The sequence below is a fragment of the Corvus kubaryi genome, unplaced genomic scaffold (assembly GCF_017639235.1).
Source record: "Corvus kubaryi isolate FWS band 111438036 unplaced genomic scaffold, C.kubaryi_AGA036_p1.0 132, whole genome shotgun sequence".
In the NCBI taxonomy this organism is placed as follows: Eukaryota; Metazoa; Chordata; class Aves; order Passeriformes; family Corvidae; genus Corvus; species Corvus kubaryi.
The window spans coordinates 9668894-9691830 of NW_024580666.1; the positions used below are offsets into that span (position 1 = coordinate 9668894).

Below are 22937 nucleotides of genomic sequence, written 5' to 3' on the forward strand. Positions count from 1 at the left end.
TCCATAATGAGCCTTTCAGAACTATTTCTCCTCAGATGAACATTTCACGATGAAGCACTGGGGCTGCAGGTGTACAAACATGTGTGAAACTAGGTTTCGTTACTTTTTCTTCTTATTGAACAATTTGATAAATAACCTCTTTCATGACTCTAATGTTTTCCAAAATATTCTTTGTGCCTGATGAGGATCTCTGCACAATGATCCATGTTCTAGAATGCCGTCACTATTATTAGAAAGGGGAAGCTGTACATTGTTTTCTTACTGTCTCAAGGCTCTGTTCTCACAGGTGTAGGTTGCCATAGGCAAAGCCTGATTCTGTACTAGAAATTAGGTTACAAATGACTTCTAACTTTTCTTTCTGACGCTTTATTAGGAATCATTTTATTTTCATTGTTGATAACTCAGTTCACAGTACAGAGGAGATATATTTATGCCAATTGAATAGTAGATGCAGAAAGATCTTGGTGTACAATGAATTTTCAAGGAAGACTAGAATAATTCCAAGTCTGCCCACACCTCGATATATCCTGACAAAATTTTTCCTCCATAATTAGAATGACATTCAGAATAATGGCTACCATTTTCCCTGAAAACATAAACAAACAAACCTTCCCCAATTAGTTTCACAAAATGACTGAGCGAGCAGAGCTAAAGATTCCATTAGGGGCTTACTATGCTAATCTAATTAGCCTGGGAAACACTCACATATTATGGAACTGGAATCAATAAAAACTCTGAAAAGCTAGATTTACACTTCAATCACAAAAAGGATTACGCAGACATCTCACCATTCTTTTGCTTATAATTTTCATGAGCAATAAGCAGAACAAACACAATTCTTATCTAAAGGGTCACATGTAAATATGCATGACATGGTCTGAATATTCTTTGACATGAAAAATTAGCAGAATTAATTTACGAGCTTTAATGTAATCCATAAACAATTTACACACTGCATTGTTTTTTCAGTGAGGAGAAAATATATTCAGCCTCCTAAAATAATTTTGGAGCTTTTAACAAGAAGAAATTCTTCAAAATCTAGATTCCACTTCTACCAGTTATATAAGTTTATATGGAACTTATAAGAACACTCTCAGAAGTTGTCAAAGTAGTGGGAGCTCATCTTTGTGGTTTTTGCATCATAGCTTTTAGTGAAAGAAGAAACTATTATCTTTAAATAAGCAATAGAAATTTCAGAAAGTGGCTTAGTTGTTTTCAAGGACAGAGGCTCTTAAGCTATGTTCCCCACAGGTTTCAAAGTCTGAGAAATTTCCCTGAACTTTTCCATCTAGAGTGAAATCTACATTTAGTTTACAGAACAAAATGAAGTAAATCTGCATGAAGAAATACATACTTATAAACATGCAAATGCTTTAAGACTACAGTGATATTGACAAAAATTGGCATCGAAGAAGCAGCATGGCAGTGTCATTGTTGAAAAAGTTTTGCTACCGTCAAATTATGTGTCAATGTGCCCTTCATCATCACTGTAGCCACTCCACATTGCTTGTCTGGACAGCAAATCTACCTCGTTCTGAAGCTTCTGTCCTCCTTTTGCCTATTATTTTGCTATGCATCAGGTAGCTTCTAGGCAGCCTAATTGTTTCTTCACACTATGTAAACCATTTAACTTCTCTGGCATCCTGCAGAAATTAAGCTCATTATGGACCCAGTGGCCCAAATGACACCACTTTCCCACAAGGTACAGCAGGGAACCGTATTAGTGGTAAAGCTCAAAGGAAAGAATATATCACCTGTGACACATGGCTGTAGAGGGAATGGAAGAAGAAAGCAATTTGTCAAATTTTATTTGTAGTGGTCAAGTGAGGTTAAAAATGGTCAAGGGTTACAAATACTGATTCAGAATCTATTGTCAGAAAAACTGACGAGGGGTTTTCTCTTTCATTATGATGCAACCTCCCTTCCTGCCTCCTCCCCTGTGAATTCCCCCCCAACACTCTGTCATCCTAAGACATCTGAAATCCTTATCCTTTAACTAATGAAATTAGTTAAACAGTAGAATAAACGTAAAAGAAAGGGGGAGAAATCCAGACATTATTATTCAGTAGGATTTGTTGGTCAAATAAAGATTAAATTGAATGAAAGTGATAAAATTTTGCCCAGCATTTGTTTGAAAGCTAGTCTTTTTGGGTTAGAAACTGGTGTTGAATCTGAGTGTTCCAAAATGTGATTCAGAACACGATTTTCTCTAAATGTACTTGCCAGAGGTAAATGTAATAATTTATGGAGTGTGCAGGAAATGTTTTCTTCAGCTATTTGCTATTCAGAAAAGGTTTTCCTTTGCTCTTACTGTTAGGCTTTTATGCTGGCAGTCTTATTAAGGTCAAGCCCTATCAAAATATTACCTCTGGGGTCAAAAGGGTAGTGTAGTCCTTCCCAAGGCTATTACACATTTTGGTGATCAACTGCTAGAGGGCACTTAAGAGAGATCCAGAGCAGTACACCAGCCCCTGGAGAATGAAACAACATCTAGTTTTTGACAGCTTCCTGTAGCCATGAACTGGGAGATTTATGAGGTTAGATTTGATCTCTAGTCCTGTCTAAAGCCAGGTATGCTGTATGCTGCATTACTAAACAGGCTAGTAGGCAAAGCTAATATAAGCTTCTTAAAGGTGAACTTGAAAGGCTACTTTTAAATCTCCAGCTAGCTAGCTAAATCCATTTTAATGCCAGCTTTGAGAATTAGGGAAATGCAATCTCGCAGGTACATTTTATTAAAGCAAATAGCTAAAGAAACACTCTGTCTACTTTCTGGTAATGTTTCTTCAGCAGCAATGGAAGGACAAGCCTAGAAAGCGTGAATTTTCATCTGTTGTTTAAAATTTCTAATGTTCTCCTGTGTTGAAAGTAGTTGGGACCATCTCTTCACCCAGTTTTGTAAGCCCTAGATCAGTATGGTCTGACTCAGCATCTTAAGCATGCTAGGAACTTCAAATACTTTTGTGCTCTTTCTGTGTTATATTACATTAATTTAAAAAATAATAAGTTGGTAGAAATCTAGTAACTTCCTCATAAAGAATAAGGTTTAAGAGACAAATTGTTAAATGACACCTTACACTTTTGTATATTATATACTGTGAAAAAAAGTAAAGATTAAAATGCATTTGAGTGCTTGAACTGCATGAAAGTCAGCTTTAGTATTTTACGGATATGATAAAACTGCTGAAGTAGCTATGAAACACCTGGTTTCATGTGTTTGACTGGAGCACAACTTTGAATTGGCCTGTAATTATTTCTAGCGCCCTAGAATCCGGTACCTGAAATCCCAGACCTCAAAGTCTGTGAATAAACCTTATGTCAGTCAAATAATAAGTGAATAACTTCATGAAAAAAGGTGCTTCTTTAAGGGAAACAGAATTATTCTGCTGTTTGCAAACAGAAGAGAAAGCAACTTCGGGAAGAAAATAAGAAGGATATTCCTGACAAACACCAAAAGATAAATCCCATAGGATTTATCCAGAAGGAGGATCTATGAGACGTGATCATACAGCAGAGAGAATAAGGCACAAGTCATACTTGTTTACAGCCCTTACTGGGTGTGTGTTGCTAGCAACCATCGTTCTTCCTGAGTGAAACCTTGCTTCATGTAGCAACCCCACTAAAACCAATAGGCATGCTAATCTGACTCTCATCAGTGCTAAACAGATCTTTGCATTTTAAAAGGCTGTAATTCACCTTTCTGTAAGTACAGACAAATGATTCAGACTTTGCCTTAGTATTTACCTTTTCCTCCTCATTTCTTAATTAAGCTGAAATGCTAAAAGGCTTTCTCACTGCACTATTTTATTTCCTTGCCTTTAATTGATATTGTTTCACAGGAGATATTATCAATTATGAAGATGATAAATGACTGGGTGTCTTTCCAGAAGCTGCTTCAGCAAGCTGTCGGACATGAGATTTATTCCTGACCTTAAGGTCAGGATTAGTTTTAGCATCAAAATGCAAAACAAAACAGGAGAGTCAAACTTAGTTTACTTAGAATTGGTGCAACTTGTCAAGTATGGTAGTGTGTTGTTACTTGATAATTAGTTCAAGACAAGCTTGAAGCTGCTTCAAAGTACATTTTAAATCAGACCACACTGAAGAGTCTTTGGGGAGGCATCAGTTACAATTCAGTGGAAGAATAGGATGCTGTAAATGCTTGTTATTCAAGTATTTCCTTTCCTTATGCATGAGTTATATGGAAGCAGTAAGAGCATGTTTCTTCTTTTTCTCTCCCTTTGATGCAGATAAAAATACAAGTCAGCCAAAACACACAGTGAACTAAGAAAGGTGAAGCAAAACTCTCTGCAGACTTTAATTCAATTTCTAGGTTACCAGAGATGATGACAATAAAAATAACTAATGAGAAAATCCTGAGTATGTATATTTCTAAACTAGCATAATACGGAACTTTGAACAAGAGCAAATACAAGAAAAAGAATTTAGGGTCTCTGGGACTTTACATGCAAGTTTGAAAAAACCCTTGGATGCTGAGTTCCTGGTCCATAAATGAGACCATGGATGAAACAAAAAAAGCATAAAACTTAGTAAAATCTTGCTGACATTAAAAAATCAAGAAAACATTGCATTCATATTTTCTAATATGAAAGGTTTTTTTCAGTAATTTAAATGTTCAGTACCTTTAATTGCAATTTATATTATCATCAGTTTTCACTTCAAAGAATTCTATCTTTTAGATATTTCTCTTTCTCTATTATTCATCAACAGGTAGGGGAAGTTAAGGAATTGTGTATTTTACATAGGATGGGTGAGTATATATTTTGCACAGGTTTTTTTTGTCTTATTATCACCTTGAAGTAATATACTCTATTCTAGATAAATGGCAGGCTTATCCAATACTACAATCTGTCCAGTGTTATTTTTTTTGTGTGTCATTAACAAGATGTTGTAGTTTGAATTTTGATCACTCACACTAACAGTTGACTGATATATATTTTAATAGGGGCTTAGGTTCACTGAAGGACTTGTGCCTGTCTTCAGTGATCATACAGAGAACTACAGAATGGTCAAGAATGGAAAGGGTATCTGGAGGTCATTTCATCCAATTCCCCTGCTAAAACAGGTTCCCCCAGAGCTGGTTGCCCTGGACCATGTCCATCTGGATTTTAAATACCTCCAGGGATGGATACTCCACAACTTCCCTGGGCAATCTGTGCCAGGCCTTGGTCACCCTTACATTGTGAAAGTGTTTGCTAATGTTCAGAGGGAACCTCCTGTGTTTTAGTGTGCACCCATTACCTCTGGTCCTGTCACTGAGCACGTTGAAAAGAACCTGTCTTCCTTATACCTTTCCATCAGAGATTTATATACATAATGAGAACCCCCTGAGCCTTCTCATCTCCAGGCTGAACAGTCTCAGTTCTCTCAGTCTTTTCCCATTAGACCAGTCCCCTCATGGTCTTTGTCGCCTTTTGCCAGACTCCAGTTTGTCCAAGCCTGTCATGTACTGAGGAGCCCAAAACTGTGGAACACTCTGGGTGTGGCCTCACCAATGCTAAGCACAGGTGAAGATTCACCTTTCTCGATCTACTGGCAACATGTCTCCTAAAGCAGCCCGCAATACCTTTAGCCTCCTTTACTTCAAAAGTATAGTACCAGCTCCTGTTCAGCTTGGTGTCCATCAGCACACCCATGTTCTTTTCTGCAAAACTTCTTTCCAGCTGGGTAATTCCCAGCATATATACTGGTGCATGGAGGTGTTCCTCCCCAGCTGCAGAAATTTGCATTTTCCCTTGGAAATTTCCCTGTCAGCTCATTTCTTCAGCCTGGTTAGGTCTCCCTTGAGGGCAGCACAATGGTTTATCAATCATTCTTCCCAGTTTTGTAGCATAAGCAAACTTGCAGGAAGGCCTTATCCACTTGTTCTGGCTGATCTGGTGGCCTGTGGGAGACACCCACTACAATGTCACCCATACCTGTCTGTTGGAATGTCACCCATATCAAATATGAAGGCCTATGTTCCTTTTCTTTTCTGAACTGTACAGAACCCAGTCGGAGCATTTTCAGGATTTTTTTGGTGGTCCAAATCCATTTTTCCATACTTTGTTTTATTGTTCTCTGAAATTCATTGCTTTTGCTCAGCATGGCTTTTGCTCTTTGGAAGTGTAACCACTAAGAAATGGTAAAGGAACATATGCCCATCATATATTTTGCTTTTTCTAAGACACGTACTGTAATGATAGTATGTAAATTACAAGACATGATATACTGGGGACCTGAGGGGTTTACACTACAAGGCAGGTGATAAGCAACATTTTCTGCATGGTTATGGCAAAAAACCATTATGATATTCATTGGGAATGCATTAAACAGTGCTTTCCTTATGTCTGAATTCCTGCCAGAGTTAGATACCCAAGGGTAAATTAAGTGCATTTATGCCAAGAATAACACCTCTGTGAGTTCAGTAAAACCTTCATACAAACAAGCATACTGTCTATTTTTAAAAATGCTTTAAATGTCTATACATTCATGTTTGGTTATAGAATATCCAACAGGGTTCAGCAAGTGGTTGGGTATGATATTGTCACAAATTTTATACAAAAATAAAAGCAGAAAATAAATCTTTGTACTTCTACTCCTTTTTAAAACAGTGTGAATTTTTTATCTTTAGAAATAATCCCAGTGGTTTTATACAGGAGGAGGGAGATGCTACAAAGCTTGAAATGGGAAAGAACTTTATCAGAAGTGGTATTACATTATTTGCTACTATTGACAACTTCTACCATTGACCTAATCTGTGATATGAGAGTAAAAGAGAAGTGGCACAAAACTCACTATATCAAGAATATATATTGAGCTCATGAAAAGGGAAAATAAAATAAAAAAAATTATTAACCACTGAAATAAGTAAAGTACAGATTTTCAAAGATCATTAAAAATGTTTGACTGACCACTATGCAAAGTAGGGAACAAATCTTAAGTTAGAAACTAGACTAGGTCTGTGTCCTTCCTATGCTGAGGATCTCAAGAGCTGGACACTGCACTCCAGGTGGGGTCTAATGAGAGCAGAATAGAGAGAGAGAATCCCCTCCCTCACCCTGCTGGCCACACTGCTTTTGCTGCAGCCCAGGACACAACTGGCTTTCTGGGCTGCAAGATCACACTGCCAGGTCATGTCCATCCTCTCCTCCCCCAGCACCCCCAAGGGCTGCTCTTGATCTGTTCATCCCCCAGCCTGTGTTGGTATTGGAGGTTGACCTGACCTTTGTGCAGGACCTTGCACTTGGTTAAACCTTATAGGATTCCCAGGGGTTCCCTTCTTGAGCTTGTCCAGGTCCCTCTGGATGGCATCCCATCCCTCAGGTGTGTCAACTGCACCACTCAGAGTGGTGTCATTTGCAAAGTAGTAGGGGATGCATTGTCGCCTTGTCTATGTCACTGATTAATTGAATAGCATTACTTGAATAGCACCGGTCCCAGTACAGACTCCTGAGGGACATCATTTGTCACCAGTATTCATCGGGACATTGAGCCATCAACCACTACCTTCTGGATGCTGCTATCCTACCAATTCCTTATTCACCCATCAAATCTATCTCTCTCCAGTTTGGAGAGACTGTGACTATGTGAAAACTCTTACAGACTTTGGGTAGATGACATCTGTAGCCCTTTCCCTGTCCAATGATGTAATCATTCCATTGTAGAAGGCCACTAGGTTGGTCAGGCAGAACTTGCCTTTGATGAAGCCATGCTGGATGTCTTGAATCACCTCCCTGTCCCTCATGGGTCTTAGCACAGGTTCTTCTGTTCCATGATTTTTCCAGTGACAGAGGTGAGGGTGACAGGTCAGTGGTTCCCAGTGGCTTCATTTCTATTATAGACAACTGAAAACATTTTCATATGTCAGATCATGTCCCAAACAACAAATTCATGCTGAAGAAAATGATAGCACATGTATGACTTACAACACAGAATACAGCATTTCTGCATTTCCTGAAAGTGTGGCACAGTAGGTGAGTATTAAGAATTTTAGATCAGTGTGTAAAAGTAGTACTTTATTGAATAGAGAATATCAGCCATGATGTAAAGCTTTCTTTAGAAAGCCAAACTCCAAAGAAATTTAGAAAGCTATCTGTGTGCTTGGGAATGACACAACCCCAAGTAACAACAAAATACTCACTGAATTATTAGGCAGAAAGAAAAAAATTGGTCAGACATTATCACTATTTTTTTGTATATTGATTTCTGTAAGTTCTTCAAAGGTGGAAATGAAGTGAAATTGAATGAAATGTGTTGTACTTCTTCTTCTTTATAATTTATTAAATCCTACCTCTGGCTACTAAAAACCCACATACAGTTTTAACATGAAGCAAATATTTCTCTCTCAATATTCTCTTCTGTGAAAATAAAATTTGGATTTATCCTTTTCAAAGCAGCAAAAAAATACAGTCTTGACATGACATTTGCATTGCAATGAAAGAGTCAATGAATCTGGGGTAATGAATTAGCATTGAATTAATGCAAAAAGGTACACTTTCTCTTGCATTCTTAAATGGGAGCAAAGGAATTTATATGATCTTTCATATGATCTTTGAGGAGATCTGATCTTTGCAAAATTCTGAGATGGAATGAACTGACATTCCCTGAACTCTTTGCAGATGAGGCACTTAAAATGAAATTTAAATCTATACTTGCCTATAAAATTATTCAGAGTTCTTTAGGTAAGTTAAACAAAAACAACATCCAACATCTCGATAAATTTATTGAAATGTCTAGAAAAACTATACTTTTAATGGAGGAAGAAATTAATGACAAAGATAGAATAGGATGCCTTTCTTTCTACATCTGGTTTTAGCTGCAGATGGATGCAAAGAATCTTTCTGAGGTGAATTATCAGAAGTGAGAAATAATTTTTTTCACACAAACAAGTGGTGATATACTGATTCTAAAGAGTAGGTAAGGCACTATGTCTGTCAGTATATTAAAGAATTTTAAAGATTTCATTCCTACCCATATGATGTGACTGATTCCGTAGTGGCTTATTCTAGGTCGTGAATTCACATCTTTTGGAGTTAGCTGAACTCACTCGAGAGAGAGCTGTAGAATAGGAAAAGCAAAGAAGAATTTTAGTCTGAGTCAACTATAAAATAAGCAGAGATGTGTAGTGATCTGGTATGGTCATGAAAGACACCACTCATACTGGGCCATAAAGGAAACAGAGACTTGTATTAGACACTTACAGTTGATAGTCATACACTTTTTACTGCTGTTTCCCTAACATAGTTTTTATAGCAATCACTTTATTTTACATGGTAAGTGCCCTTAAGTTCAAGTTTGGGTACAGAAACCAGTATCTAGCACTGTCAATGTGTAGTACTTGCAGCAAAACCTGAAATGGAAGAGATTTAAGTGGGTCTTTTACTTTATTTCTAGGTCTTCAAAGGGAAAATATAATCTGTTGGAAAAAATAGTGGTTCTTTTTCTTGAAGAGACATCTCCACTGCTGCTACATGTATATATACTGCATACCATTATTTTCTATTCTCTTGATAAATATATTAAAAATAATGCTTTGATGCCTTTTTATTTTTAACCATCTTTCCTCAAGGAAGTTACAGTTAACTATATAATATATAGTACTATAAACTCTTTTGCTATTGTATGAAATGCTCTTTTTATAATTTTTTTTCTGCAAATTTGCTGCACAACTCTAATGTTTCAGACCATAGCTGTTTATGTTTAAAGAAGGGATAATAATTTTCTGTACATATCATTTATGTCTGGATACTTTGAAAACACATACCAGCAATAAATACTGCACATGGTTTCAAACTGTATGTGAGGGTGCAGGAGATAACAAATAAAACATTTTTTCTAAGGTCTATGATTCATTGTTCTACCTGATAATTGTTTATGTAAATAATATATGAGATATATGTAAACAATACGTCATGCAAGAAATGCTGAATTCAAGAAACCTTTAAAAAGAAAATCTTTCTTAAAATTATTTTGTTATCAAATTGGAAAAGGGAAAGGACAGATGATCTTATTCAGTATTTATTAATAGATGAAAGAAGACAGGAGGATCTTAGGTGTGTACCTACACAGTGTATAGCAACACAAAATAAGTTGTCCTTATTCTATATTGTCACTTTTATCTGTGTATATAACAGTATGGCAACCCTTATTTTAGAGGAGAGAGGAGAGAGAATGAAAGAAGGTAGTAATGTTTCTTTTTCTGAGAAACCTGCATTGCTAGCTTTCCCCTGCAAGCTAAAATGGCACACTTCTAAATGTAGCAAAACAGCTCAAAACAACTCAAAACAACTCCTTAAGATTTCTGCTAGATCCAATACTTAAATTACACCATTATACCTCTTTGGGAATTATATATCCAGATTTAGGAAAGAAAGTGTCATACCCCACATGGCAAAACATCACTTAACGAGAAGTTCTATGTCAATGTTTCTAAGCAGTTTAATTCTGAAGGCATAAAATCACATTAAAAAAATAAGCTCATTATTAATTTATTAGAGGTATATGCTGTTTTCTTGGAGAGAAAAAAAATGCAAAACCCCATAAGCCAAACTTTGAATTGCACAATATGGTAAATCAAGAGCTGTCCTTTTAAACAGATGAGTCTGTCACATGCATAATTTCCATTCATAGCAACACAGACATTAATGCAGGAACAAACCCACCAAAACCCACCAGTACCTTGCTAAAAATATTTGTCCTTTATTAAGAAGTGTCCTGTTTCCTAAACTGGGTTACCACAATATTGGATATAAATCTGTGATAAAGCCTAATTTTCATACACATTCATGGTTTTGTATTAGCACCTGGGCTATGGTGATTTTAAAGGGAGAAAAAATATTTATAACCTTTGGATATGAGTTTATCTCTAGCTGATTTTAAATGTTTAGGAGCCAAATTATACTAAACCCCAAAAGTCATGCTCAAATACTTCCATTCAGTGAAGCAGATCTTTCAGCTGTCAGGTGTCTGCTGTCATATCTTCATGCTGTAGGAACACACTGACACAGGAAGCACTGAACAATGACTGATCTAAGTCACAAGGAATAAAAGGGATTTAGGAATTCTGCAGGTGTCAATTTAGCTTCTTAACAGATATAAAAAAAATTGATTTTGTATTACTAGAGTGGTTTCAAACACAAAATAAATCCAGTTCCTTTACTGGAATGATTTAAGGTCAAGAAAATGCATTTTTGTTTAAAAGTGCCTTGGATAAGTAAGGTCTTGGTAATTTACCTTATGAAATTGGAATGGTGAAAGTGAAGGTTACCATCATGATAATGTCAAAAGTGGTTTTCTTAGGAATAAGGCTGTCTCCTTGGTCACTTAATTTTCCAGAACATTCTGATTTGGTAATGTGTCACTAGAGGGTGCTGCAAAGTTGTTTTCTGATGTATTATATAGATAACTAGTATTTATTTTAATGTTTGTAGAAAATACAGGTCCAAACTTCCAGGATAGAAAATCTCTATGAAGTACTGATAAGCTATCACTGGCTGATAGGCTTGAATGTCATCATCTGCAAGAAAGGTAGAAAAATTTTTGAGTTTAAATGAGGGACCCAAAACATAAGTTAATGAATAATAGTATGTTTTAGGTTTTCATTATATGCATTAGAAGGGGTCTTGATTAGGACACCTTTGCACAATTTTATAATAGTTCAAATTTATTTCAAGCATGTCTTCTGACCATTAGCATGCCATTATGTTTAGTCAAGATTAATTAAGACAGTAAGTACTGTACTTTTCTGGAAAGACTGAAGTAAAACCTTGTTCTTTAATATAATATGAGGACTAGGTCTTTTTTTTTTTGTTTTGTTTTTTTTTATTGTTGTTACAAAGACTTCTAAATGGAAACAACAACCCGATAGAAGAAATAGTGTGTGGTATGGTGTTGGCTGAATTGTGTATAAATAATACAAATCACAGCCTACACTTCTGAGCTATCGTGTGTACTTATGACCTCTAAAAGATGGTGGAAAACATTGTGACTTTACCGAATCACTAAATTACAGTGAGGGGCACCTGCAGTATCTAGACTTCTGGCAGATTTAAGACACTGGAGAAATAATAGAGAAAACAGCTACCAATTAAAAGCCTCCAATTAAAAAAAAAAGTAAGATAATGAGCACTGAAGAGTGATACAGGAGCATGTGTGATTAATGTATTAGTATGGGTGTCATAATTTCAGCCAAATGCAGTTCAGATGTGATAGCAGTACATGGTGGTGAAGGATTATAAAAGAAGCCCATCTTATTCACGTACATCCACTTTGCTTTTCTTTGATAACTTTGTTCCCCGAGCTTTCCCTTACTTGTGATAACTTTATTAAAATCCATTTCCAATGCATTTACAAACCACTTATTATATGCCCAGTAACAAACTATGTTTACAGATACTGTTTTTGAACTTAAAGGGACTAGTACAAGACACCATAATGTATTTGGAGACCTGTAAATCCCCAGGACCTGCTGCTGGCACAGCAGTGCAAGCTACTGCCCCTGCTTGCAACCCTTCAGCACCGCTGGAACCATGACACAAAGGTTTCCACCTGTGGGAGCAGTGTCTCTCATCAAGGAATGAGCCACCTTGCCCACAGGACATGGTTGTGAAGTGCACAGATTTAACACGTTGCTTGGAAAACATTTTCAGGAACTGTCTTTTTGACTGCACAGGCATTTTCAGGGAGGTGTGGGTTCTCTTGGCCTGTCCTCTGCCATGGAGCAGCTGCTGTATATTGGTGTAGTAGTGTGCCACAGATGAAAAGCTGCTCTGTGTGAAGCTCAGGCCCCATGAGCTGGCTGCTGGCTTCTGCTGAGAAGCTTCCCCTGCTGCTGTGGCTCGCATGCTACCCTTCCTCCAGCACCTTCGGTTGCCCACAGAATTCTGACTTTCCTCAGAGGTAATTCTCTTTACTTTCCCTGTCAAGCTCAGATGCACTTTTCTATCAGGCAACAAAAGAATGCAATGAGAACCTTTGCACACTATTCCATGTAACTGTTGGACGGACTCTAGGAGCTCCTCACAATGCTTTTCAGTCCTTTAGGGCTTTGAAAACAGCATGAAAGTGCTAGAAATAGGGTGGAGGTGAATATTCTCAGCAAGGTCACAAAAATGATCTAGTTGTTATTGACATTTTTGCCTCTTACAGCCACCCATCTAAGAATAGAATGAAATCCTTGTCATTTATCTCCCTCAGTGGATCCTAACCCTGTCACAAACTGAAAATTATTTCCTTTCCACAATAGATAGTGCTATATCTGAGCAGTAGTTAGTAGTTACTGTGTCAGTGCAAAGCAATAGGCAACTCTGATAAGTAGCTTATTGACACAGTACATGGTAATTTCTCAGCTGGAACAATTGTGTCAATACACACTTGGGAAATTTGTTATTCATGGAAATTCTATTAGTAAATGATAAGTCATTATGGAGAGACCTCTAGTCCATAGGTTTGCACATGTACTGCCATGGTCTGCTTTAGCAGTGAATTGATGCATTCAGAAATAAATATTTTAAGCTATTAATGTATTATACTTAATGATAAATAAGCATCCCCAAAACAACAGGAAGAAACATAGCACTTTGGAGCTTTAAAGCTTAGCTCTTACTGCTAAATTAATAGAGAAAATAAAAGCAGTCACTGATCCTAGTTACCCATAAACAGCTGTAACATTTGTGGATTTCCCTTTCAAAGCATTTGAGCTACAGTGGTGGTGAAAAAACATCCACAGAGTGTCTTCATTTTTAACTGTAGTCTTCTATAACTTCATAATATCTAAACCAATTTAAACCTGTATTAATAAAAATGCTTTGAACTGAGACCTTGCATGTCAACTTGCAACACAGAAAGAATTTTTACTGTCAAGTTATGATCCTCTAAATTAGAAGTTGCTTTATTATTGAAATGCTGACACAGTCTTCTAATTGTAGAGGTGTTGGCAGGTGCTGCTATGCTAGCATTATATTAGCAACTTTTGCATGTGAATCTTGTTCATTAAAGGTTATGCTTATATCATATGCATACAGATTATAGGCTGTAGAATGACAGCTGTGTAAAATCAGTCAAATTAAAACACACACTATAGATGAAAACAGTCACATATTAAACAGATTAAATTAGTATCCATCAAAATTTCTTTCACTTTAAATGTATGGATGGAAAATATTTTTAGAGCTACCTGCTTAAAAGTAAAATAGTTTATGTGATGGTTTCCGATACAGCATTAATCGTTAAGGGAAAATAAAAATACGTCTTCTCCTTTAACTAAACATTAAATTAGCTCAACTGTAACAGTAGTCTGAATTGCAAGTGAATAGAGCATGGATCTAATTGCTGTAGTGTTCCAGCCCTCCAAGCAGTGCAGATGTTATCCAAATAGATTTGTGTTCATTTTCAGATTGTAAAATCTGGTCCTTTTTGCAAAACCAGAATGGATACCAACATGCATGTGCCCCGAGTTTAAAAAAAAAAAAAAAAAATTCCCCTATATCTGGTTACTAGAAAAACCTTCCAAAGCACAGGCTTGTTTTGAGCAGTGTTAGTGACTGATCCACACCAAAACTCTTGATCAAAAGGTAGTAGACTTAGATAAAATTTGGATCTAAATCTCACTGAGCTGCTGGTTTCACTGAGGGTTTTTGTGTGTGCATATTGAGAATGTTTGGGCTGTGAAGTACCCGTGTGCTATGTTGGTACAAATGTGTTTGTAAGCCTTTTCTATGCTGTCTCCATCCTGCAGAAAATCATGGTCCCAGTGTGGAAATTGCCGATACGTTCTGCTGGTGTGTTAGCTGATTTCTTTCTCTGTCTAATGATAATTTACCATGTAAGTCCCTTAGGGATGAGACCTGTGGTAGATGTTGAAATAAAAAAAATCATCTGAGTTTTGAAAATTGTGAGGGTCCTTTCAGCTGTCTCATGTTTCCATACGCCTTCAGTGGGGAATTCCTGCTATTCAGGGTTACAATGCAGATGCTAGTAGATTTAATTATTTAAAATACAAACAAAACTATAACCAAATTAAAAAAGAAATATTTAAACATTTTAAACATGTTTTTAATTTCCTTTTTTCTTCTTTTTTTTTTTTTAAGAAGGTAGTCAATTTGATGTTAAAAACATGTATTTGTTAATCTGGTTCTGTGGTATTAGCTTATCCTTTTTACATGGAAAACACACATTCATCAAGTCACCTCCCACCAGTATATATAAAATCATTGTTATTTTTAGTGGATATTATTTTAGGTAGATATCATAACTCTAATTCCATGTATATTTTATTTGACAAGGAGGGGGAAAAAAGATGCAAGGATAAAAATACTATTTCATGGAAATATTTCAGTGTTATTTATTGCAAGAAGTTGCATTCCTTATTCGTCCCATCTACCTCTATCCTATCTATTCCTTATCTCTACCTATCTTTACTGCTTGCTGAATTACATAGATTTACATCTCAGTTTGACCCCAAGTACATTTGCATATAGTAGTTCATTCCTATATTCAGGCATGCAGGTAAAATTATGAATTAGCATGTCGTGAGATTATTTGCTTAATTCCTAACCCAGCTTGTCTGCTGCTGTCATGCTCCATAATTTTTTTTGTCTAGTCACTTTTTTCTCTTTTGTGATTCATCAGGGTATTGGACCACATGGACATGATTGCCTTAAATTTTTGTTTGAAATTTTGAGACAAATCACTGATGTCTTTGTATAAATTCTCAACATAAAATGTCAACTAAATCTCTTATTGATATAATTGTTTTAAAAAAGCCAAAATTTTAATAATGGAGTTCTCTTATTTGGCAACTGCATCAGAATTCTTTTTTCACTGAGACAAAGTTTTACACAGAACTACTTGTTTGGGAATTTTTTAGGTACAGTCAAAGCTTAGGCACTTTTTTCTTTGGATAACAAGCACATATTAGAAAAAAAGAACAGAGAGAAGACAGCTGGATACATTTTCTATTCTTGTTCTATTTCTCTCACATTGTATTTAAGAGGAGTGATTAAGAAAGATCCTGCAGCATTCTTTCTTCTCTTGCTATGGTAAAGTGGCTCCTCAGACAGCAGACTGCAAAAATACTTTCAAAACTTGTCTCCAACTGACTCCGTGGAGAGAATTGAAAAAAAAATTGACTTAATACTAGTTATTATTATAGTTTAGGAAAAAAGTGTGCTATGAGTAATTTTCTTATTAAGAAGAGTCTCGGAGCCTGACACAGTTACTGGAAGGATGCGTGCATTGTCAGGAAACATAGAAGACAGACACATTTTTGAGGTTGAATTAGTATTTTCTCCTTTATCAAAAGAAGTACAGGACAGAACAGGTGAGCCAGTTATAATGCCTTTATAAATTGCTCAAGTATCTGCTGCCAGACTGCTATAAGTAACTGTGAATTAGATAGAGAAATAAATGAACACACAAAGCACTTGCTTTAAAAGCTTGCATTAACCATAAATAAATAAGGTTTTTCAACCAAGCAGTAATTACATATTTGCTCTACTCAGTGTCTCAGACTTTTTCCACTGCACTTATAGTTGCAGAGCTGGGGCTTTACCTGCAGAAGTGCATGGTTTTCCTCGCTTGTAACTGCAAATGGCTTTAAAATTGATATTTTTATAACAAAATATGATAAGAGGATAAGAAAACAGAGATATCAGAACACTCACAAAAATCTTATTGTTCTGAGCATACAGAAATGCCAATTTGATTTCACCTCTGCCACCTGGGGGAAGCAGATTTTGCAAGACTTTACAATTACTATCATTATGATTATTATTACTTCTCCTTCCTCTACTACTACTACTGCTACTACTACTATTAAACAGATTTGTTAAAGTGACATATCACGCTGTTTATAAATGTCTACAAATCTAAAGCAAACAAAACTAAAAGGAAAATTACTTCTTTTACAGAGAGCACAAACCTTAACCATGTGCTACTGAAACAGATCACATAATTTCAAGTCAAAAAAAGGAAACTGACTGAAGTAAAAATGTCAGCATTAATCCATTAAAATATCACCATCATCTGATGCTGTTTTGTGCCTCAAAAATGTGTTAGAAAACCTTTAAATTTTGAGTAAAATTACTATGGACTGCACCTAGGTAATACTGCGTTCATAGGTGAATAAAACTGTTGCCACCTAAAGAGCAACAGTAGATTGGCATGAGCGAAATGACCTTATATGTGTATATATATACATACATATATATGGGTAAGTATGTGTGTAAACATACCTGTATATATATATAAAGATATGAAAATACAGATATTCTTTTATCATACAGATGAGTTTCCCCCTTTTATAAACCCAATACCATTCTTTTCTCTTAAATATTTAGATCTGTCAAAGCTATTCTTCCACAACATTAAAGAAAAAATGTTTTGTGCCATGATATAATGATGGTTTAGCAGGAAAAACCTCTGTTGAAGGCAGAACAGTAAAGCCCTTCAATTCAAGGCAGGGATGACTTTAGTTAAAACAGTGTTTGTGGTCTGACACTGATTTATGATTTGCAGCCTAATTTTCTTCACAGAATCATGGAATCATAAAATGGTTTGGGTGGGAAGCGACCTTAAAGATCCTGTAGTTCAAATTCCAATCCCCACTATGGATAGGGACACCTTCCACTACACCAGGCTGCTCAAAACCCTATCCAACCTGACCTTGAATATTTCCAGAGATGAGGCCTCCACAACTTCTCTGGACAACCTGTTCCAGTGCCACACACACTGAAAGTACTGTGTTTCTTCCTAGTATCTAAGGTAAATCTGCCCTCTTTCAGTTTGAAGCCATTCCCCCATGTCCTATCACTACATGCCCTTGTAAAAACTCCTCTCAGTTTTCTTGCAGGCTCCTTTTAGGTATTGGAAGGAGGTAATAAGGCGGCCCTGGAGCAGTCTCTTCCCCACTCAACAAGCCCAGCTGTCTCAGCCTGTCTTCATGGAAGACATGCTCCACCCCTCTGATCAGTTTCATAGTCCTTATCTGCACTCACTCCAACAGGTCCATGTCCTTCCTGTGCTGGGACCCCAGAGCTGGATGCAGTGTTCCAGGTGGAGTCTCATGAGAGCAGAGCAGAGGGGCAGAATCCCCTCCCTCACCCTGCTGCCCACGCTGCTTTTGATGCAGCCCAGGACACAACTGGCTTTCTAGGCTGCAAGAATTGCTGGGTCATGCTGAGCTTCTTATCAGGCAACACCCTTAAGTCCTTCTCCTCAGGGTTGTTCTCAAGCCATTCTCCTCCCAGTCAGTATTTGTACTTGAGATTGCCCTAACCCATGTGTAGGACCTTGCACTTGGCCTTGTTGAACCTCATTAATTTCTCAGATACCATTTCTCAAGCCTGTCAAGGTCCCTTTGGATGACATCCCTTACCTCCAGCATGTCAGTTGCACCACACAGTTTGGTGTCATTGGGAAACTTGCTGGGAGTGCACTCTATCCCACTATTCCTGTCGCTGACAAAGGTGTTAAGCAGCGCTGGCCTGAAAACCTAGAAACAATTGCTTGAATCACCTTTTCTGGGGATCAGATATTTTTTTAATATACTTTCTTTAGTTTTGGCAGAAAACTAAGTTCTCTTGAGGACTAGTGCTGTGCTACACCCTGAATTACTGCCAAAGATGCAGTAATTTTTCCCTTCTGCTTAATTGTATTGTGGACGCAATCAGTCATGCAGCAAAAGCAATTACATTTTTGTTTTTATTCTATTTTCTTACTATTTTTGTTAATATCAAAGTGAATATTCTGTTTGAAAAGATCTCTCTCAAGCACGCTGTCTCTCTGAGAGCAAGTAAGCAAAACAAATCCAACGGTAATGAAATAATTCTTGGTTTTGTGGTAGGCTGCAGGGTAGAAGAAAGAGATGCATATACACAAGTACTTCATGAAAATATTTTCTTAAAGCATATTTAATAGATTTTGACTAAAATAAAAATTAGAATGATGTGTCTCCCCTCTGCAGAAAATTGCATCTGTTCAACAAAACTAAAATACCTGAATGTCAAAAATATTCAGCTGAAACGTTTTATTCACATCTGCTGATAATAATGCCCCATGGGCATTCAGAAGTCTCATGACACTACTCTCAATAGGTTTGGTTCATTAGCAAAGATTTTTCCCCTTGATGCACTTTTGGCCAACATGTAACATGACTATTTTTTTAATGTAGTGAGTTTTAATCTCCCAGGGGGGAAATATATCTGTTTGCTAAAAGTTGAAACTATTATTGAAAAAATTAAGTGATTTTGTAACTCAATTATTTTACATAGAAAACAACCTGCTTCTCAGGCAGCTTTATTTGTAACCTTGGCATTACAAACATCCAGTGCTAGAGAGTACAATACCAGCCAAAAAATGAACCAGCAGGCTGGGATTCCAGTCTCAACTACTCCATGATATGGGTAGGTAGTGTGGAAAACTAGAGTATTGGAAAAAATTTTGCTTTCTCTTTCAAGAATAATCATGAGGATTGTTTTCCCACTGATTTGTAACACAGAAAAAGGCCTTAGTCCACTGAATTGAGTCCATCACAACTGGACTTGATCTTAGAGGCCTTTTCCAACCTAAATGATTCTATGATTCCATGAATACTTCATTCAAGTATACTGAAACAATTCTGTCTTCCCCACTCTATCCTGTTTGACTACATACATCATTCAAAGAGTTGGAATTATTCCCTAGTTGTAAGTGATATTCTGAAACCTCTAACGGTCTGGGAAAGGTGTTGATGAGAAAAACATCACCACAGAATTCTTTGGATCACATTCAGTGATTTCTGCCCTTGACCACACTGAGTCTAAGATTAATTACACTATACTTGACAAGTCTAATTTTCTCCTGGTATAACCTGATAGAAAGTAGCGAGGATGTTTTAGTGGATAATTTGGCTATTGAATTTCTCATACATTTCTATGGTGAATGCACTTGCTAGGTGCTAAGTTTATCAAAAAACCCAGCACCTAACATGGAGAAGAGCAGTCTTGACACATTAAGTTCAAAGGATCCAACCAATCCTGATCATACTTTAATCATATATCTTAAAATCATATGAACTTTCATATGAGCAAGTTGTAATTTTAAAAAAATGCAGCAGGAAGAATAAAATTTAATAATTTTGATGGGCCAAATTTATCATCTCTAAATAGAGCTTACTAAAAGATTTTTTTTATTATTTTGATGTCAGAGTTCATCAAGTTCAAAAAAAGCTAAATAACTATTCTCCTTCTTAATTAAATTCCTTGAAAAACAAGAAGTTGTGAAGTTGCACTTAGTAGTATGCAAAGGAGATAAACTCTACATTAACCGTGTAATCATGTAACCATGTAACCATGAAATCTAATTAGTAACAACCCATTCATACACCATAACTCTCAATGTGCAAGAAGAACAGTAGCTTCTGTTGATGTCTCATTATACTGTTCATCAAATTATAAATGTAATATATTTTCTCACATTTTGTATACAGTATTTTAAAGCATCTTGAATACATTATTTTGTGGGCTTGGTTGGAAGAGCTATGAATATATTTACCAAGTGGTTCATTTAATAGATTTTACAGGTTTTCAAAGTAAGATATTGAACTTTTTTTCATTATTCCTGCAGCCCTATTATGTAAAATATTGCACATCTTAAAAACATTGATTTTTTTTTTTCCTTTACTGGAATACTTTGGAGTTCAAATTAATATTAAGTAACTTTCTTTAAAGTTCTTTTTCTTTACTCTTGAGCTTAATAGGCTGAAATTGAATTTAATGGAGCAGAGAGGAGGGTGAGTGGGCAGGGACAGCACAGTCACAGTGGGTTTGGGGTGTGGAGTGATGCTGTTTGCAGCAGGACTCACATTCGGGGAGCTGGGTTTCTCCTTCCATGCTCAGTTCAGACTATTGCAATTTTTATACTTTACTTTCAAGATACAGCACCTCCTCCCTCTACTTCTTCACTGGCCTTCGTGTCTTTCTCTCATATTCTCACTCCTCCTTCTGAATGAAATTATTGAAGTGGTTTTTTCTCCCCTCTTAACTATGTTATTCCACAGGCGCTACCATTGTCGCTGATGGGCTTGGCTTTGGCCAGTGGTGGATCCAGCTGGCATTGGCTCTGAGGCAATTGTCATGAGGGAAGCTTCTAGCAGATTTCCCATGGAAGCCACCACTGTAGTAGCACCCCAGTGCCAATAACCAAAACCTTGCCATGCAAACTCAGTACACACAGTTTTAACAAAAGTTGTTTTGACTACCTTTTTCCTTAGAAAGCTAGGAAAAAGACCTGCTTGTAAGACCACCTCTTGTTCCCCATGCTGCTGCACTGCAGTTTTGATCAGAAGCCCAAGCAAGCCCACACCCTCCCTATGCTACAGAACCTGAGGCTGCTGCAGGTTCTGCAAGTCCAGCCTGTTCCAGGGTCTTCCCACCCCAGGGGTCTGGCCTGTGCTGGAGTGGGGTCATCACCAACAACTGACAGACCTCTGAATCCCTGGGCAGGACACATGCAAGACAGATTTCAAAGCAGAAAATAGTGCCTGAAACAGGTTAGGGAAGGATTTCAGTTTTGGTGCTAACCATTTGATTGGAATACTCTGCTATATGCTAAAAGTGAGGAAATAAATTACCTTAGCAATTAAGTGCTCTCTCTGCTGTAATGGCAGGAGTACGAACCGGGAAACAGATCTGTTCTGTATCCACCCAAGGATTGCAGAAATCATGTGAAAATCTCAGGTACTTGAGGCAGTGCTAAGGAGTGATAACTGTATTCTTCATTGAAATGGCTTCCATTTAGCCCCATCATTTGGAGATGATGAAAAAGGGGAAAGGTAAAAGATGAATGTATCTACACAGAATGGTGAGAGTACGCATGAAAGATGATCCTACAGAGCATACCAAATATAGCTCTAAAGATCCAGGAGTTAATGAGAGTGTCAGTGGTGGTTAATGCAGTGCTCCGCATGGGATATGAATGAGGCCATACCTTCCCACGGTAAGGAAAGTGTAATTTCAAATTGTTTCTGATATCAACGTGCAGCAATTGTGAGCAAATACTGAACCCATAAGGGAAATGACTGCATTTTAATTGCTGAATAAATTACGTTGCATATAATAGACAGTAATTTGCAAACACTTTGCAACTTTTTAAATGCTCAAAACCTGCCTCTGCGTCCTTTTTGGAGCAGTTCCCACTTTGCCCGGTCAGCTCTGGACGCAGGAGGCTGCGGGGCCAGCCTTTGGAATCCGGGAGACCAGAGGTCTGGCTCGTGGGTCCTTCCACAGGACCGCGGCAATAGAGGCAGGTGGTGGAAGAAGGAGGCAGGCTCAATTGTGGATGAAATCCGGAAGGTTTATTGTGTCTCCGAACAGGGCATCTCGCCCCCCGGGGGTGCCCAGCAATGAGCAACCCTGACCGCGCCTGCCAGGGGTTTTATGGGAGGGTGGCGACAGGGGAGGGATGACAACGGCATCGAATCAGGGAAGGAGAGGGACGGGTCTGCGGGATGAGGGACACACAAGGGAACCTATCTTGGGAAAGGAAGGGAGGGATCCTCCCCCCAAGACCAATCACTCGACGCCCCTGCCAGAACTTTCCAGAAGCTTGGGAGGGGTGCCGGGGCGATTGGCACGGGTCTGGGAGGAGACAAATAGAGAAAGCAGGGCTATGAACACGAAACCAGGGGGGTATAAACTGGGATGGTACAGTAATACGAAACCCAAAGGGGAGACCCGGACTGAACCAAACAAAACACACTCGCACAAAAACCTGCTATCTACTAAGAAAAAAGAATTCTGTTTTCTCAAAACCATGAAAAAATAATGAAAACTAGTGCTTTCCTGAAGTTGATAATTTTATTTAAAACATGAAACAAGATAATTGGAAAAAAACATATCATAATAGACACACTTTCCTCCTGCTTATCTTCTTTCTTTTCTTCAACTCCTAGCTCAGAT

The 22937-nt window shown here is 37.4% G+C and overlaps 2 long non-coding RNA genes across 2 annotated transcripts; both read right to left on the reverse strand.

Moving 5' to 3' along the window:
• Positions 1–365: 365 nt before the first annotated feature.
• LOC121666543 lies at positions 366–9446 on the reverse strand. The gene is made up of 2 exons (XR_006016680.1): positions 8974–9446; positions 366–7847 (listed from the first exon to the last, which is right to left on the reverse strand). It is a non-coding gene; the product is annotated as an uncharacterized LOC121666543 (long non-coding RNA).
• A 5445-nt stretch (positions 9447–14891) lies between these two features.
• On the reverse strand, positions 14892–22227 carry LOC121666538. The gene is made up of 4 exons (XR_006016678.1): positions 22143–22227; positions 18298–18302; positions 15873–15880; positions 14892–14902 (listed from the first exon to the last, which is right to left on the reverse strand). It is a non-coding gene; the product is annotated as an uncharacterized LOC121666538 (long non-coding RNA).
• Between the last annotated feature and the right edge of the window lie 710 nt (positions 22228–22937).